The sequence below is a fragment of the Peromyscus maniculatus genome, chromosome 7 (genome assembly GCF_049852395.1).
Source record: "Peromyscus maniculatus bairdii isolate BWxNUB_F1_BW_parent chromosome 7, HU_Pman_BW_mat_3.1, whole genome shotgun sequence".
NCBI classification, from domain to species: Eukaryota; Metazoa; Chordata; class Mammalia; order Rodentia; family Cricetidae; genus Peromyscus; species Peromyscus maniculatus.
Window position 1 is genome coordinate 38,411,952 of NC_134858.1, and position 16,706 is coordinate 38,428,657.

Genomic DNA, 16,706 nt, shown 5'->3' on the forward strand with positions numbered 1-16,706 from the left:
AATAGCTAATAAGAATACAGCCTACTTCATTTAATTTCCTTTCAATGCAAGGCTTACTTAAAATTCAGCATGGCAAATCCAGTGAGGAGTTAGGTCCTACGTAGTGACTAGTTTTAGTAGGTCCTTCCAGGAAGCCTTTTGTTGAGGAATAGTTTCAGATTTGCAGAAGAGTTGCAGCAGTGGAATAGAATTCGCAAACAGCAGTCACTTGGCTTCCAGGCCAGTTCTACTATCTGGCTGATTTTGACCAATGCTTTAAATAAGGGAAAGCCAGGCTTGTGGAGCAAATTAGAACTGTCTAAGTGGGGTCCCCTCTTAACTCCCATCCAGTGTCACAGTGCCTTCCGGCTTCTGGGATTCCCAGACTAATGTGGGAGGGAATTAAGCAGATCCAGTGCCATATTCTGGGTGTCAGTCACAAATTTCCCTATGCACAGCCTAGCTAGCCAGTGGATTTGGGCCATTCTATGCTGAGAATCTACACTGGGGGAAGTGTGTGTACCCTTTGTGCCTGTGTAGGGACACATGAGAATTATGCACTTACCTCGTGACTTAGGCTGTAAGCCACACCCTTTGTTGATCCTTTCTAGAACGTTTCAGAGGCTCTATCCAGCTCCTTTTTTTTTTTTCTCAACATGGATTTCTGAAGCTGTCTGGGGACTTGGATCTTAAGCTGTTTTCCCCTAGGCTCTGTCTTCTGCACCATCAAACCAGACCTCACCAGCACTCACTATTTACTCGAGACAAGGCCTATTTCAGATTTTGTGTTCTAGGTCCTGAACTAAACTTTTTCATAATCTCTGCTCCTCCCCAAACGAGGTCTAGTCCCATGTCCAAGCCCTTCTACCCTTATCTATTCTGCAAGCACCAACAAGCTATCCTTAATATGTCAATCATTAAGATAATATTCAACTTTTATGTGACCATGTTTGTATGGACATTTACTGCTGGCTGCTTCCTAGCTCCATCTTTGAGGGCCACAGCGATGAACAATGAACTCTGCTTTAAAGAGCTCACAGTCAGTAGAAGCAGCAGTAGGAAAAGAGAGGGTTGCTGGGTGTTGAGAAAAGGTGCTATAAGGACAGGAGACTGAGGCCAGACAAACATTATCCTTTCATCTCTCTAGAGAAGGGCACAGGGGAAGCAGAGTAGATTGAAGTTCAACCAGCAATGCCAAGTTGGACATGTTATGTCTGAAGTAACTGCTGGAAGACTCAGAGGAAGAAGCCCAGAGATTGTGTTGGGATATATAGGCTGAACTGGAGGCACTGACAAAACACAGACACAAATAGAATCCTGAGGCCTCCGGGAGATCATGAGGAAAACCCCTAGAGAGGTGGAAGGGTCAACACGGAGTGATTCCCAAAGATGTCTCTCCTGCTGGGAGAATGGGAGGCATGAGAAAGAGGTGTATTCTCATCCCCTCCCGCCCTCGTCTCGGCTGTTTTCCTATAGTATAACCTGCTGTGTGGGCCACTGGGTTGCTCTTTGCTACTGCCAGTAAAAGAGCAAGAAAGCCACACATGTTGGCCTTTACAATCAAGGCACGGGGATAGCCATTCTTCTGCAGGCTGTGCGGGGTGGTGACAAAGTTAAAAAAAAAAAAAAGCAGAGGGATCTAGACATCTAGACACATTCACCGTCCTTGAGTGCATTTCACCCTGCCCTTCTGTGAGGCAGGGATATGACATTGGCCACCCTATAGCAGCTGGTCAAAGCACTCTGGGCTCCTCTGAAAGAGGTTCCCCAGGAGATCACCAGGGCAGGACAAGTGGGTGACAGCTGTTCAATGTCCTTGTTTCCCAAGAACTTAGGATACAATGAGGACCTTCGAGTAGCCTAATTAGTAAAGGATCTACTCCAGAGCCTGCGTTTGGGAACTAGAAAAACAAGTATGTGTGATCTATATCCAGCAAGGAAGGAAAAAAAAAAGCATCGAGACAAAAATGTGTAATTGTAATGAGAATGCCCAGAAACATAAGAGGCTCAGAAAGGCTTCCAAATTATTCATTGTGTTGAATTAAAAGAGTGATGACTAAGATGACTGATTAATGAGGAACATTGCTTTCAAACTCCAGAATGTGGAAGAAGCTGTACGCTAACTAAATGGACTGCAGATACTTCTTAGCTCCCTGCTTTAGAGCTGATTGACAGTATGTTGTTGTCCTGAGAAATGTAAGGAAATGGTGTGGGTTGTCTTTGTATCTCCTATCTGCAAACATTTATTGAAAAATTTTTGAGTCTCCAGAAACAGGTCAGATGTCCTCATGGGGCTGATTAGTCACTTAAAGTAGAGGAAGTTCTCAAAGAGGTTTGTTTGTAATGCCAGCTCTCTAGGTAGCTCAGGCTGGCCTCAAACAACCCTCCTGGCTATACTTCCAGTGAGCTGGGATTTCAGGCTTGCTCCACCAAGTCTGGTTCCCAGAGAGGTATTTTCAAGAGTAACACAGTTGCATTATTGTCTGTAACTGAGGTATCTAAAGACTGTAGGCAAAGAATATCCTTGTCCTACTAACAGAGAAGGTTGGAGCCTTGATAAGTCACCCTGGATCTGTGCAACTGGATATCCCAGAACAAGTTCACCTCGGGAGAACATGGAGGAAGAGATCAGGTACTGTTGGTGAAGGGGCTCCTGGGGAGTGAAGCCAGCAGGGAGAGGACTGGAAGCTAGGGAGGAGCCTGAGGCATCATTGTGAGGGTGGGAGCTTTTCTGAGCAGCCCGGAGAGTGCCCACATCATGACTGCTGCGAAACTTTCAGTCTCCTGCAGTAAGGAAAGAAGCTGGGTATGGTGAGCCACCTCTGTAATCCCAGCACTTTGGAGATGAAGGCAGGAACATCAGAAGTTCAAGGTCATCTATGGCTATGGACAGAGTAGCCTGACCTACCTAGGGGGAAAAGTCCCCTGTGTCATTTGACCTTCTTTTGTTTTTGTTTTTAATTGAGAAGTTGTGTTTGCATGTATTTATAGGATCAATGTGGTATTATGATCTGAATACAATATGCAATGATTAAACTAAGCTAATTAATATTTAATCTCTTTAGAATCCCCATAAAGAACTAATATCAACAGGCCTACTTGTCAAAAAGAAGAGCAGAAAATGTACTTGTTATCCATCCAGTCAATACCCGTTGCATACCTACTAAATTCCAACACTTACTATGTGATAAACAAATGATAAGACCTTTATTTAGATAGAACTACCCTATAGGACAGCCCCCTGATGCAACTCACTCCCCGTGGGAATTACTTTCTTCTCCAATGCCAGACTTAGACCCGTGACTTTCTTTGACCCATCAACTACAAGTAGATGTTGCTTATACTACTTGTAGGCAGAGGTTGGAAGAAGCAATGTGTGGTTTTTATGAGTGATTTCTTTCCCGTTGCCTCAAGGATGAAGTGGCCTGTGTAGGGGCTTTTGTTCTTCCCTGTATCCTACCTATGTGGAAAAGACTTCAGACTCCCCACAGCCAATGTAATAAATTACAAATAAGAAATAACCCTTTTGTTCTTACAAACCTCTAACCCCTGGATCAGCATAACCTAGGGAGACCTGACTCACATACTTGTGATTGTGGGTTGTCACAGGGAAGAAAAGAGGATTTTCAGAGAGTCTTTGGGACTTTGTCTAGGATGCTGACGTTTTTTAATGATCTGTGTGAGGTCATTGTGTATTCGACATTGTAAGTTTCCCCGACCCTGTGTGGACTGCTTTTCCACAATTGGCTGTTCACAAAAGGGTCAGCTTCTGGATGGATTGATGGCTCTGACGGTGAGGTGCCTGCCTTGGAAGATTGAGGACCTGAGTTCAACCCCGTGTTAAAATACAAGCAAACAAACAAAAAATAGGCATGGTGGTATGTATTGAATTTCCAGTGCTGGTGAGGCAGAGGTGGATGGGCCAGCCAGCCTGGTCTTCTTAGCTAGTTTGAGGCCAGTGAGATTCTGTATTTAAGAAAAAAGAAGAAAAGAAAAAAATGTCTGAGGGAATAAACCCGAGGTTTTCTTCTGGTTTTCACAGGCATGTAGCACACCTGAACACACACACACACAAATGCACACATAAACCCAAACACACAAAAGACCCCAATTCTGGGAGAACTTCCCAGAACATATAACAGAGTTCCATAACTGGATTTCCACACAGACTCATGGAAATGCCAAACAATTTCTCAAACATTTACATTTGGATTAAGTCCAAGGCATGATTTGCCTCTAGCTCCTTGTTCCCTAATTGGAAATCTGTACGGATCTTCAGGGAAATGGATCCATGTGTTTCTCATTTGGGCATACTTACCTCATCAAAATATGGTTGGAATGAATCCGTTGATGTTCAAACTCTTGAAATCAAATTTTCCTTCCTAAGTAAAAAGGTTCTCTTTCTTATGGCACCTCAAAGGAAGAAATTGTGTGCTCTCTTTGGGGATGTGGTGAACGACTCCGGACAAATGTCTTCTCACTCTTGGCTCAGTCAAAAGTCCTCCCAACATGACTTTCATTTCCCTCACCAGATTTTTGGCTTGCCGAGTTAAACCACAACACCCAGCCATCCAAACAAGACATATTTCTTTCAAGAAAAGCAGAGAGCTGCAGCCAAAGAGTCCAGCATTTTCCAGTCACCTACTCTTGTCGCCGACACTTAATCCTTTTCTTTGCCACAAAAGGGATTTCAGCACTTAATGTCTTATTTGTAGCTGAGAAGAAAAAGGAATTTTAGACTCTGGGTTTGAAACATCTCAAACACTCATAGCTCGCCCCCTCTCGCCTTCTTATCGTTTTAATCTCTCTCCCTCAGAACCCAAACACTGGAAGCTCCCCAAACATGTCCTGCTGCTGCTGCTCCTCTGGAAGCATCGTTCTCCAGCTCTGCAGTTTCATCCTGAGCCCATCACCCACTTCTGCTCAAAGTGTCTTCCCTCGGGTTCCTCTTCAGGTGCACACTTTGCCTCCCTGTTCCCACTGGGCCATGTGTACACTGTGTGAGCATTTACCTCTTGACATTACGGATTTCTGTGTGCAGGGCGATCTTCAATATGGCGGGCAGAGGACAGGCTGTATTTGCTCTTCCTTCCTCTCGTCACCAGGGTCTCCGATCCCTGTTGTCTAAGTGAATAAATAGGTAAGCTTTCACATGGCTAAATGGCATTGCAGAGTCACTACCATATCGCCATATAACCATAACCCTATAATTTTGCTGTATCTTCACTGTATCCATATACCTACAATATATGAAGAAAAATATAAATGTTCAGGGCTGGGGAAGTGGGACTCAAAGCTCTATGTATAACAAAAACATCAGAATTAGCTTTCTCTCCTTTTTCAAATTAGTTTAAAAATGGGTAGAGTTCTGCTGTGAGGCTGGGGAGATGGCTTAGTTGGTGAGGTGCTTGCTGCACAAGGGTGAGGACCTGAGTGTGGACCTCTAGAACCCGCGTTTAAAACTACCTAACAAGCAAACAGGCATGGCGGCCCATGTGTGCAACCCAGTGATGGGGGATCAGAGACAGGTAGAGATTTGAACATGGGCCAGCTGGCCTAGCGGGATCAAGAAGCTTCAGGTTCAGTAAGAGACTCTTGTCTAAAAAAAAAAAAAAAAAAAAAAAAAAAAAAGGTGGATCTGGGAATACAGCAGTTTGGCCATAGAGTGCTTGACTAGCCTGTGTGAGGCCCCAAGTTCAGTTCCCAACACTGTAAATGAATAAACTGAAGGTGGGAAGCAATTGATGAAAGACACCTGATATCAGCTTCTGATCTCTACTAGTGTGCACTCTTGTGAACACACCACACAGACACACAGACACACACAAATAGACACAGACACACATAACACATATAACACGCACGCACGCACGCACGCACGCATGCACGCACATGCACACACACCCTGTGCTGTTGCATAAGTGAAGAAAGGTCAGCTACCCAGAGGGAGTTCAGATTCAGTGGGAGCAGGAGAAGGGGATGATGGTCAGTTCTCAATAACTCCCTAGACTGCATTGATGGATGGTTTTAGAACTTTCCCAGATCTGGTTTCCTCCTGCTCTGTTAAGTCTCGTTGCTAACCCAAGTCAAGTCTCTGCAAGTGCTCAATTTTAGATAACTGAATTACAGGTGCGCTTTGAAAGGGGTGAGTAGACCGCTTCTGCATGACCTTTCTTATATAACTATTATAAATATATACATGCCACAAAGATATTTTGTGATATTTTATATGTGTGTGGTATAGATATATAACATAATATGTACATTGGTATCATTTGTCTATGTATGTGCCCATATTCATTTAACTTCAGATGTGAATGCATTTTCAGGTCAATTACAATTCAACCTCCTAATTACTACACTGCCCTCAAGGAAAATTCTAGACTCATGTTGGGTAGAAGACAGAAAAGAATGTAACCAATTAACCATTCATTACTGCAATAATAATAAGTACTATAAAAGCTGAGTGGGTTCTGGCCATTGTGTTCTGAGTAGCACAAAGAGGAAATGGTGATTTTAGGGAAAGAAGTGAAGAACTAAGCCAAGAATTCAAACAAAGTACATGTGCCTCTTTCTGAAACAAAGGCGGCCTCAATTATTCCCTTCCCCTTCTCCTGGCTTCAAAGCTTGGAGAGGCCCTTGTAGAATGTTTGTGTTTGTTTGGTTAAGATGGTTGGTAAGGAAGCATTGACAGGACCACTGGGTGGGGTGCTAACCTCACCAGGTATGTCAGCGAGTCTGGAGTCACATGAAAACTGTGACTACCGAGAAAGAGGAAAGCATGGTTCTTATTTCCTACAGAGCTTTACAACCCTCAATGCCCAGAGTGAGCTCGTGAACTCCGAGTGGGTGACCTTAATAGATAGAACTGTGTGAGGGCTCATTCTACCATGAAATTAAATTTTAAATCTGAATTGATGAACAAAAAATGCTGCCTTGATAGTTTTTTGGACAATAGTCTTAATAGTTTTGTAACTCTTTCTCTTCCATAAGAATGGATCTGAATTGGAGACTGTGAGCAAGAGAGCGTGGCTGAAAGTCTACACTTAACCGGCAATGACTTAAAATGAGATGTTCTGTTCTGCCATCATGAGGCTAATTTTCAACAGGCTGAAGTGGTCTCCATATCCTCCACCCTCTGACTTTCTGAAGAGTCTCTCCTCTCCTCCATCTTGGGCAGTTGAGCCCTTTCCACGGTCTGTGAGACCTGGCTGTACTAGGGTCTCTAACTCTTTAACTGGCCAGCCCCTCCCCCTCACTCCTTCTCAGCTCAGGTTTCTCCTTTCTGGTCTATGTAAATGTGCAGGTCTTGTCTTCTGTAGGCGATGTGGTTTTTTTGTTTGTTTGTTTGTTTTCAGGTTCTCCATTTGCTTGCTTCACTTTTTCATTACCCACACATTCATACAATGACCCCAAGCCACCTAGCTTCCTAGGTAATCACCTAAGCATCAAGTCCAGCCGCTTGCTTCTGGCCCTCATCTCCCCCTGCTTCCTCCTAGCATTGGACCCCATTAATTATTCCTCACCTCAAGTATCTTATCCATGGCTTCTGGATCAAGGAAGTTCTAACTCTTTCACTGACCACATTCCAACTAATTGTTATTCTCTCCAATGTTCCCCCAAAGTTCCATCCTGAGCTTTGATTTTCTATTTCTGGCTCAGCACCCTCGTGCTTTCTAATGACTCTCACCATCACTGCTTTCAGAGGACCCCAAAACGATATGTTGTATTTGGATTGTGTTCTTGACTGAGTACATGTTCATCATTCCTACTTAGCTTCTTAACATTCGCACATGTGTATCCTCCTCTTATTTCAGAACCAATATGACCTTTCCCTGTATACAAATTCTGACTTCCCAATTAGAAAGGAGCAACATATACAGGAATATAATCCAGAAACTTCCAAGTTCTGAGCAGTGAAGAGGTGCAACAGGGATAGGTAGACACTCCCATAGCAGACCCACTTCAAAGCATTTGAGAAGCATCTTTTTGTTTCTGACTTCACTTATTTCCCATTCATTCACTCACCCATTTACTCACTCATATAGTCATTCATCTATTAAGTCCCCCTTCTAAGCTTTATTCATTCACAAAGCTATCAGAGATACATAGATGAGTAAGTTATCACCCCTGACTTCGGAAAACTTCCTAAAAAGATGCAAAAAAAAAAAAAATTGCAATAAGGTCTCCAGATAGAAATATACAAAAGTTGGACTACCATTCTTACTTTTTGAATTTGAATGTCCTGTGGAGGCTCACATTTGAAATCTTATTCTCTAGCTGATGTTTCTTTTTTTGGTAAGCTACACAGCATTAAGAAAGCAGAACCCAGTTGGTAGAAGTAGGTCACTATGAATGAGCCTTTGTGAACCACAGTTCGGCCCCCACTTTGGGGCTCATTCTCCCCTTGCTGGCCCACCGTAATGTAAGGACCCTCTACCACATGTTTCCCCTCCATGGACTCTGCTGTCTTTGCTCTGTGAAATGGACCAGGATGCTCTGAAACTGGAGAATTCCCCCTGTAAGTTGTTTCTATCATGTATTTTGTTCATACCAATGCAAAAATAATTAATACACAAAATTGGTTCCAGAGAAGTGTCGTCATTGCTTTGACTAAATCGACTGCATGATTCTTAGGCCTTTGAGACTGGTTTGTGGGGAGAATTTGGACGAGGTGCAGCCTAGAGAAATCTTAGAATGTTTTAAGCAACTTAATGGGCAATTTTGGCAAACTTTTGGAACACAAAAATATGAATAATAATGCAGACAGTGAGAAGCTGGTTTATGAGATTTCAGGTGGGAATAATTGGTCTAAAGGTAACTGGAATAAAGGGCTGTTACTGTTACAATCTGGCAAAGAATTTGTCTGTATTTTACCCATGTTCTAAAAATTCAAGTGAGGTTGAAGTAAACTGTGAAGAACTGATGTGGTGGAGGAGATGTCACGACAACCGAGTCCTAAGGCAGTGGCCTGCCTGGTTATTGCTGATTAATCTTAGCAATAGTAATGGGATCGTGGTGAGAATCCAGAACAGAAACTGGAGCGGAAAGACATGTGCAGCCTGGCAAGAAAGAAGTGCCAGCAAGTTTAAAGCTGTAGGCTAAAAAATCGTTACTGTTAAAGAAATTAACATCATTTAAAAAAAAAGTCAAATAATTGCCACTGAACAAGGAGGAAGATGAGCTGGGAGCATTTTAGGTAACAGTGGCACCTCATCCATTACAGCTTCCAGGGGCTGAAACTGAAAGCACATTATAAAGAGGGAGCATGAGGCTTGCCCTGCTTATTGAACAAGGCCACCTAGGGAGCTTTCTACCCAGGTTAGTTACCCTACCCAGGTAGACATAAGCTTCTGCATCCATGGCCCAAAGAACTCAGAATGGAATCCGATGGTATCCACATGGTGTTGAATACTAAGGTAAGACGAATACAGGAGTTTGGGAATCGTGGGAGCTTGTTCCCGGATTTGTGAGGAATGTCTAGGAAGCCAGGGAGTGTATGGCAGGGGTTGGACTTCCTTTGGAGAGACAAAGGTACTGCCAGGACAGTGTGTGAGCTTTTGACAATGAGGCTTGAGTTATGCTGGCTATCAGGATATTGGAGAGACCAGCAAAGTGGAACATGTGCTGAGCCAATAGACAGGCAAGGAACGGAGCTGGCCTAAAGAGAGGAACCTTGTGCACTACAGGTGGCAAGAGCACAGGGGCAGGGCTGCACAAGCCCACTCAGATTCAGCTGGTGCTGCCATGTATCCCAGATGCTGGACACAGAACTCCAGGTTCTGTGCATTGTTGGTTGTCCTGCTTGTTACTATCTTGACTTTTTTCTAATTTTCTCTTGCTATCTTCTTGTTCTTTCCTTTTGGAATGGGAACATTTACTCTTTGCCACTGACTAAGGGAAGTATATAACTCTGATTTATATTTTACAGGGACTCACAGTTTGCCAGTCTCAGAACAGACTTTCAACTTTGGACTCTTGAAGAGTGTTGGAACTGTTAAGACCATGGGGATTTTTGAAGTCTGGTTAAATGCAGGTTTGTTTTTGTTTTTCATATGAGATGGGCATGAGACTTTGAAAGAATGGGCAGAATGTTTTGTCTTGAATCTGAAATGGTTCCCTTTGGTCTCTTTACAATGGTTTTAGAGGCTATGGCTTTGGACTCCACCCCCTTTTTAGAGTTTATATTACCATAGGAGCCTGGGTGGTGGTGGCACACACCTTTAATCCCAACACTTGGGAGGCAGAGCCAGGCAGGTCTCTGTGAGTTCAAGGCCAGTGGTTCAAGGCCAGCCTGGTCTGCAGAGCGAGATCCAGGACAGGCACCAAAATTACACAGAGAAACCCTGACCGGGGGCAGGGGAAACATATGAAAAGATGAAGGAGTCTGGGCTTCCTTGAGGCCCTTTAAGGCAAATCTACATCCTCAAGGCAAAGCTATTTCCTTTCTGTTCAAAGAGTGAATCTATGTTCTGCCTCTGGCCCTGTATGGTGACCCAAATAATTACATATTTCTGTTTCCTTTTTAATGGTTAATACAGCTGGACCTATCAATTACCTGGACAGGAGTCCACGTGTAGAGGAAACCCAGAGCCACCTGAAGACTTGCTGAGGAGAGGGAGGACTAAGGACCCTCCTAATGAGCTAATGTTTTCCTTGCAGAAGACACTCCTGCTTGCGGACCTTCTATCAGCTGGCACCATGGGGCCTCTGCCCATGTGGCCGGCCTGCTATTATGAGCCACATTCAGAAAGATGTTTCCCCCCTTTCCTCCTCTTCTCTCTGTTTTTTCTTTCAGATACTGACAGAAGCCCGAGGATACTTTCTTGCTCATTTGGAGCACCGCCCCTCACCCCAGCCACCTTCCAACAAGCTGCTGCCTGCTCACCTCCATTGCAGAAGGCGTGACTTTCTCTCTCCTCCTTGAGCTCCCTATTCTGGGCAGTTGTGAAGGAGATTTACAGACTGCCAACTTTATTTGTCTCCTAAATTCTAATAATATTGTCCTTGAGTTTTCCAGGTCAGTTTCTAAATTCCCTTGTTAACAAGGCTGTGAACACATGAAAGGGAACTCTGACTTTCCTCACAACCTATGGTAACTACAAAGAACTACTAAAGAAATTCCTCAGAGGCTACGGGAAGGACCATATCCAGGGCCTTAGACCTATCAGCCACAGAAGATGAAAATGAGGTCCAGATAGAAGTTTGGTGTCCCTGGTTACCACGGGTGGTATGACATATGGAATCTGTTCTTTTGGATTGGGGCCATGAACTTTCTTACTGCTTTCTGTCTCCTTGTTTGGTTATTTTGTGCCTGCATACCTCTGACCATTTTGCCTGGCCACACATGTAACATCTCCTAAATCAGCTGCCCATTTTCTTACAAAGGAATGACTGTATTCATTTTATCTATGAGGTGCATGGATCCCATGGGGACTTATGCCCTGATGGTAGCTAGGACCATGTTACCTAGTAGTTGCCATTTCCTGTGACAGAAAAATATGTAACTAGCCAAAATGACAAGAAGCACATGACTAGCCAAAATGGGAACCCTGGTACCACTAACCAAGATGTGGCTGATGACATCACTAGCCAAGATAGAAGCCATGACGTGACTAGCCAAAATGGCTCTGCTCACTCTGGTGATCTGAGTGAGATATGTCCTCCATAGGTTCATGTGTTTCAACATTTGGTCTTCAGGTAGTGGCACTGATTGGGAAGGTTATGGGAATTTTAGGAGGTGGAGCCTTGCTTGAGGAAGTATGTGAACAGGGGCAGGACTCTTGGTTTTCTAGCCTGGCCCCACTTCCTTTCTTTCTGTCTGCTTCTTGTAAGATAGAATGTGATCTCCCTGCTTCCTGGCTTTCAGAATATTCCCCTGATCCTGCTGACATGTCTTTGCTGCCATGGTGGGTTTCATCTCTTTGGAACTGTAAACCAAAATAAATTCCTTTCTCCTCTAAGCTGCTTCTTATTAGGACATTTTAACACATTAAAACAAAAGGAACTAGTATACTCACACGACTGCCTAAGTTTCCTGATGCTGCTGAATTCCCAGATTCTCACTATAGCCCTAGATCTTACTGTGACATTAGCCTTCATTCATACATCCCAGTCTTTTTCTGATTTTTCCTTTATTTCTCTTTGCATTCTGAGACACCTACCGGGATCACAGAAACAGGAAAGCTAGACTGAGTGATGTCCTGTTTCTCTGCCTAAAGGGTAAACTCTCTCTGAAAAATAAAGGATTCGTATCAAGCTAAAACAATGGTTCTTTCTTTTCTCAGGATTACTGTATTCAACTACTTTCAGTTCTTTGCTCTTCATTTTCCTGTAGACAATTATGTCTCATTAGACACAGAGATGATTCATGGTATAAGACATTCTCTTAAGTGTTAGACCTTAAGAAAACGATACATCCCTTGATAGGTTTCCCAAGATTCAGTGATTGGTTGGTCCTATGCCCATTCATAAATGGCCAACACTGACTGGCCTTCGTTTTTTTTTTTTTAAAGAAGTGTATATGATTTTGAAAGAGAAAAGGAATGGGGCAGTATAGGAGGGATTGGAAGGGAGGGTGTGGGGATAGATTTGAAATCATATTATACGCGTGTATGAAATTCTCAAACAATTCAATTTCAAAAAACAATTGCTGTAAGTCTGAACTTGAGAATCTAAAAAAAAAGAGGCTAATATTTTATTTGAATATTAGTTGGCTTTACTACAAGCTAGGAGAGGAAAAATTTTGGTTAAAACAAAAATTTTAAACTCTAATACATGGGAACCTATTTCATAAACATCAAGAGAAATGACCTAAAGTGCCTATGTACAGTCCTTCATGGCTGTCTACTGGGATAGATGAGTATAAAAAAAGTACAGAGGACTCTAAACCCTATAGGACACACCAGGAATCACAATTCCTTGTATCCCTTGTCTACAGGGCTCTCCCAAAGAAAAATGCCTCAACCCTCAGAAACAATTAGTGTCCATGTTCTTTTTCAACCATAGATCCTAATAGATAGATAGATGATAGATGATAGATAGATAGATAGATAGATAGATGATAGATAGATAGATAGATAGATAGATAGATAGATAGATAGATAGATAGATAGATAGATAGCTGGAAATCTTCTCCACCAACAGTCACGTCTCTGTGTGTTTTCTATTTTGATCCTCTGAAGTCTTATCTGGGCTTCCAAAAACCGGGGTTTGAGGCCCCCATTCCATGGCAGGTTCCTGTCTTCTCTGTACTCCCTTCCCAAATGGGTGAAACTTCTCTTCAGATTAAGTCTACTGCTCTTTTTTTCTTTCTCTTTTTCCTTCAAAAGACTGTTCCTAAAACTTCCTAACTCATAACTATGTTAGCTCAGGAAATTTCAGTAAGGGATGGATGAAGAAAGCTTAGGTCCCACAGACTTGACTGCTGAACACCGTCTTCTTCTCATTAAACAACAGAGACCCAAAGAACCCACTCCTGACATAACCACCTTGTGGTGCTGAAGCTACTCAAGGCAGACTGATAAACAAATTTCAGCTCTGCAGATCCCCCCAAAACTAATATCATTCCCTCTGATGATAATTGGAGATGGAATTATTTCCTCATGGATATAACCAAATTGTGTGTGGAACAGAACTTATAGAATATATGTATGTATGTATTTGTGCATATATACAAAGAGTATTTGTTCGAATGGCTTACAGGCTGTGATCTTGCTAGTCCAATATGGCTGTCTACTGATAGAAAGTCCAAGAATCTAGTAGTTGTTCAGCCCACGAGGTGGGATGTCTCAGCTGGTCTTCAGTATATTCTGGAATCCTGAAGAAGTGGGCTCTAGTGTCAGTGAAGGAATGAGCTTCCAAGCAATACTGAGGGTAAGCAGGTAAAGAGAGCAAGCTTCCTTCTCCCGTGTCGGTTATATAACCTGCCAGCTGTGAGTGTGGCCCAGATTTAAAGTGGATCCTTCCACCTCAAAATATTTGATCAAACTGGTGTCTTCCCACCTCAAAAGACCTGGGGTAAAAGTGAGTCTTCCTACTTCAAAAGAATTAATTAAGGAAAAAACCCTCACAGCATACCCAGCTGCCTGGGTTTTAGTTCGTTCCAGACATAGTCAAGTGAACAACAAAAATATCCAGCACAATGTGTATTTTCATGTAATTGCTTGTATGTCGTTCTATGTTGGGATAGCATGGAATGAAATTCAACGGCCCCTAGAATTTCCCAAAATAACTGAGAAACAAACCTGAGCCCACTTTGATTATTTTCTTTCATTCATTTATTCTGTGCTTCAACATTTTAAAAAATTTAATATTTTGATTGCCTACTTTAAATGTGTGTGAGAGAATATGCAAATAGAAATGCTTTGGTAATACATTTAAAAGCCTTCTAAGTATATACTTAGAAACAGATCCATTTACCTTCTTAAGACATATCAAAATGGGATTTGTGGATCTATTAAGTGTTTCATAAAAATCGTAAATGCTGTTTGTTTATATAAAACAAAATTCACTGGAATAATAAGATAAAAATCTTATTAGATTACAAGATTTGACATTGGACACAGATATTTAATGATGATTTCTTTCCCAAACATATTCTTAAAATTATTACTTTTTAATTTAATTTTTAATTAGTTCATGTGTAGCATTCATGAGTAACAAAAATAATAGGACATAATGGTGTTTGATGTTAGTTGGCATGTCTCTGTGTAATATATAGTAAGTCCTTGTTGGACTAATTGCTATGTCTTATTTCTTTTGCAAGAATACTCTTAGTATGCAAATGTTAAGTACAAGGTCTTTATAAATAGCTATATTACATGTAAGATGAGAGATATATGTATTTGTCAAATATCTCTGTTAAGTTTCCAGTTCATGTTGAGAGTTACAGTCTATGCAATACCAATAAACAGTAAAATTAAAAATCTAGTAAACTTACTCTACATGTAATTGAGAATGAGTATTAAGATAATACTAGTAACTAATACCTTAGATTTCTAAGGTAAAATTTAACTTAAGGCTATAACACTAAGAGGCAAAAACAGTTGCCTGTGTGCTCATCATTCAAAGATTGGCTTTCTAGGATTTAACTTAAAGATGCCATTTAAAAACGAAGATGCTGATTTCTGCTCACCCTACTTAAACCCTCACCAATAATCAGGTCAGGCTCAATGTCTTTAAGATCAAAAGTCTCCTATTTTATATTAAAAATCATGTCTAAAAATACTGATTTTTTTGTTAAGGATTGCTAATGCTATTATTATGTTGTCTGCCCAACAGTCTAATATAAAACTGAAAAGCAATACAAAATCTTTGATTTTTTTCAAAGTCTCTTTGTATATAGTTATATAAATAGTGTAAAAATATTCCCATATTATGTATATTTATATATAGTAAATAGTATATGTATATGCACATATATTTTATGTGCCATATATTTTATGCTTGTATTTTATATTATTCCTATGGTACAAAGTGGTGTATATGTAAATGGTCACGTTAATTAAAACTGCCAAGTAAGCCCAAATCCATTGTAGTTTGTAGTGTAGTTAAAAGTTTAAGAACAACAACAAACAGTCAGATAAATAGCTTCAGTCAAGTGATTGGTTGGTAAATCATTGCCTCATCTCTGATTCTATTGAGTGCTTTTAAAAATCCCTATTGCTTGAAAGATAAAGTGGCTCTCAGGGCCTGGTGGCTTCTGCTCCATGGTGCAACTTTACCGTCATGGACAATTGACCTCATCTGGTAGATGATCCTCTAGGCCAGTGGTTCCCAACCTTCCTAGTGCTGTAACCCTTTAAAACAGTTTCTCATGTTATGGTGACCCCCCCCAAAAAAAAACCACAAAATTATCTCCTTGCTACTTCATAACTGTAATTTTACTACTGTTGTCAATCATAATGTAAATATTTGTGTTTTGCAATAGTCTTAGGTAACCCCTGTGAAAGGGTCACTTGACCCCCAAAGGGGTCACAACCTACATGTTGAAAATCACTGCTCCAGGTTCTGCTACTCTCAGAACCTAAAGATTTTTAAACATAACTTAGGCCTATGGCTTCAGTTTTGTTTCAGAAATTCTTGTTTATAGTTTCTGAGTGTCTGACTTCCAACTAAGAAACTGAGTTGTAAGTGAGGTTTATTAAAAATCTGTTTCTGTCCAGCTTTATCAAAGTGTTATACAATAGCTAAATTTTAAGCATAACTCATTGTTCAATTGAGATGTAACTGACCTTCTGGCTGTTCAGTAAGCATACTTGGGGGCCAAGAGGACCAATATTTTGGCCCTTGCCTTCCAATGTCAGTTTACTCCCAGGAAATGTAGGATGTCTCTCAAGGGTCCTGAAACTCTGGAAAGTTAGCTGTCCTCTTGACCAGAGAGTATGGGGATATAGACAGTGTACATTCTGCAAAGAGGTGAGTGAAGAGACAGAGAAGGAAGTTGCAGTCAGCAAGGCATTGACTCAACCACAACAGGCTACAGGACTAGTGATAAAGAAAGGCTAAAGGACATAGAGACGCCTCCTGAGTCCAAATGACCCCTGAGGATCAGATCCTCAACTGGCCTTAACACACATATACACATGTATGTGCACACACACACACACACACACACACACACACACACATGTTTGGTTGCTTATATGTTCTTAAACACTGAGTAGGAAAATGTAACCAAAATATTCAAAATGATTGGAAATAGTATATTTTTAAAAGACCAAACT

The 16,706-nt window shown here is 41.5% G+C and overlaps 2 long non-coding RNA genes across 3 annotated transcripts in view; one reads left to right on the forward strand and one right to left on the reverse strand.

Moving 5' to 3' along the window:
• Positions 1-3,165: 3,165 nt before the first annotated feature.
• LOC121830800 (uncharacterized) overlaps positions 3,166-16,706 on the reverse strand; it is a 110,417-nt gene continuing 96,876 nt past the window's right edge. For both annotated transcript variants that reach the window (XR_006074024.2, XR_013052711.1), the window contains 4 exons: positions 16,215-16,388; positions 4,992-5,103; positions 4,298-4,694; positions 3,166-3,945 (listed from right to left, as the gene is read on the reverse strand). This is a non-coding gene — a long non-coding RNA (uncharacterized LOC121830800). The remainder of the gene's footprint in view (positions 3,946-4,297; positions 4,695-4,991; positions 5,104-16,214; positions 16,389-16,706) is intronic.
• Positions 6,863-16,226, forward strand: LOC107401708 (uncharacterized). The gene is made up of 3 exons (XR_013052710.1): positions 6,863-8,500; positions 9,911-10,015; positions 10,778-16,226. It is a non-coding gene; the product is annotated as an uncharacterized LOC107401708 (long non-coding RNA).